Raw genomic sequence first — 2,671 nt, 5'->3', positions numbered from 1 at the left:
TCGAATTCAGAAATCTGCCTGCCTCTGCCTCCCAGAGTGCTGGGAATTCAGGCATGCACTACCACCGCCCGGCCTCAGAGAGTCTTAAAAGGGCACATGGGTAACACTAGATTAAACATGGATGGGGAACTGAGCTGGGACTGTAAGAGAACTTCCCTAGCAGGCCTGAAGCCTTGGGCTCCTTCCCTGGTATTGTAGAAGACCAGGCCTGGTGGTACATGCCCAGTGCTCAGAAAGAGAAGGTACATGTGGGTCAGGAGTTCAAAGTTTTCCTTCCCTACAAGGAAGGTTCAAGGCCAGCCTGGGGGACAGGAGACCTTGTTTCCAACAAATGAAACATAGTAACTGGAACAAAAAAAAAGGATAATATCAGAATGAAGACAGAGGTTCCAATTCAGCCTTTTCTTCTAAGTTCTAATATGAGGAGTCATGATTGGAAAGGGATTTCTCCAGTGGTCTAACTGTTCCGAGACACCAAAGGTGTGGGGAAGAGGAGGCAGCAGAAAAGGGAACATGGTATCTATCTACATAGGCCCTCGTGCGCCTGCGATCTTATTTCAAGAGGGCTCCAAGTGGGATGCATGCTGGAGGAATTTATCAGGGGAGAAGAGAGGCTTTCCCTGATGTATGGGTGTCTGACATGTGGTGTCTGTTTGGGTGGCAGTGTGCCCTTGTGGCAGTGGTGATGTCCTCCAGTCTACACACACACACACACAAACACACACACACACGTGCAAGCACACACACACTCACACTCACATACTCACACACACACACACACACACGCACACACGTGCAAGCACACACTCACACACACACACACAGTACCCACAGGTGATCCCAACAGAAGTTCAGGCGTCTCTGTGTGTGAATGTCCAGCACTCCCTATTCATCCCTCCTTCTGTGACATCCGATTAGCATTCTAGGTCCTTGCCTGTGCTGTGGGACAGCTGGCACCTCTAATGCATGACAGACAGCAGAAGTTGCCACACCCCTATGCTCCTGTTTTCATGCCACAGAGAACTATGACTAGTTTGTGTAAGGGCAAGTGTGTACAGGGTATCAGAGGGCACCCTGATACGTCAACAGCACTCACACACTTGGTGCTGTTTCCTCAGATCACTGTTGTGTAATTTTAAAATTCACGTTTCCTCCCTTGCCCGAGACGGAAGCCCATGCTCTTGGCTGCTGCGGCCATCTCCTCTCTCAATTTGTCCATTCCTCTCAGCTTAGCTCCGCAGAGCCGCCAGCTACCACCCTGCTCCTGGCTTGGCTTCACCAGGCCGCCGTCTGCGACCCGGCTACTATCTTTCTCTGTCCACCTTTGCTTCATGGAAGAAAAACATTGACAGCTTACAGCTTGTCAGATAACACAGTTGCTGGGTGTAGAATCTCCCGCCCTAACCTTATCAGCTGTCTATATCAGCCATCTGCCGGTGTCAGAGGCCGCCTGTTATAGCTACCCCAAGCCTTTATATGGTTGTTGTGTGCTTCTAGTTCCAAAGCCTGGCTGAAAAGCTCCCTCTTTCCTCTCTTCCTCCTGGGACCCGGAAGTCCCACCTTTACCCTTCGCCGAGCGATTGGCTCTTGCCTTCTTTACTGACACAATCAAGAACCAATTAGGGAATCAGTACCTCCCCCTACACACTACCTGTTTTGTTCCTATTTTTGTTCATCGGTTGACTTTAAGATTTGTTGATTTTACTTTATGTGTGAATATCTTGCTAGAATGTATACATATGCATTTCTTGGGTTCTTGGTGCCCATGGATGTCAGAAGAGGACATCAGATCCCCTCACAGTGGTCACGAATGGTTGTGCATGGCCGCAAGTCAAATCCAGGATTGACACAAGACTAACATAACAGTACTCTTAAATGCCGAGTCAGTCTCCAGCCCTGTCTACCATGTTTTTTGTTTTTGTTTTTGGTTTAGGTTTTGGTTTTTTTGAGACAGGGTCTCTCACTAGCTAGCCAGTAACCCCACAGGTCTCTCTGTCTGCACCTTCCCAAGGCTGGATTATAAGCATGTGCTACTGCCACACCCTGCCTTTTCTATTTGCATTCTGGGGGTTGAATTTAGGTCCTAGTGCTGGAAAGCCAAGCACTTTACTGAGCCACCTCCCTAGGCTGAGGCAGCAACCAGGCTGGAGATCTGTGCCTCTGATTTTTATTATTCAAGTGACATTTAGTTAGGGATTCCTAGCTGCAACACCTTATACTAAATGTTTACACACACAGAAGCGAAAGGGCATGTTTGAAGCCACAGAGCATCCTGGGCTAGATCCTGATAGGTTCTGACCACAACTGTGAGTGCCTTTTTTTTTTTTTTTTTTGAGGAATGCTTATTTAAGAATGTCATGTCATGATGTCTATAACTATCAAACAGTCTTTCAAAAAGTCTACATAGATATGTATATGCATCAGTATGCACTCATAGGAATACATATATAGTATATGCTTAGATATGCACATATGTAGAATATACTCATAGATATCCATATATGATATACACTCAGATATGCACATATGTAGAAAGTACTCGGATATGCATCTATAGTATATACCCACATATGCACATATGTAGAATATATTCACAGATATGCTTATATAGTATATGCTCAGATATGCACATATGTAGAATGTACTCATAAATATGCAGATATGGTATACA

Source organism: Apodemus sylvaticus, chromosome 23, assembly GCF_947179515.1.
Source record: "Apodemus sylvaticus chromosome 23, mApoSyl1.1, whole genome shotgun sequence".
Lineage (NCBI taxonomy): Eukaryota > Metazoa > Chordata > Mammalia > Rodentia > Muridae > Apodemus > Apodemus sylvaticus.
This window is presented reverse-complemented; position numbering follows the sequence as displayed.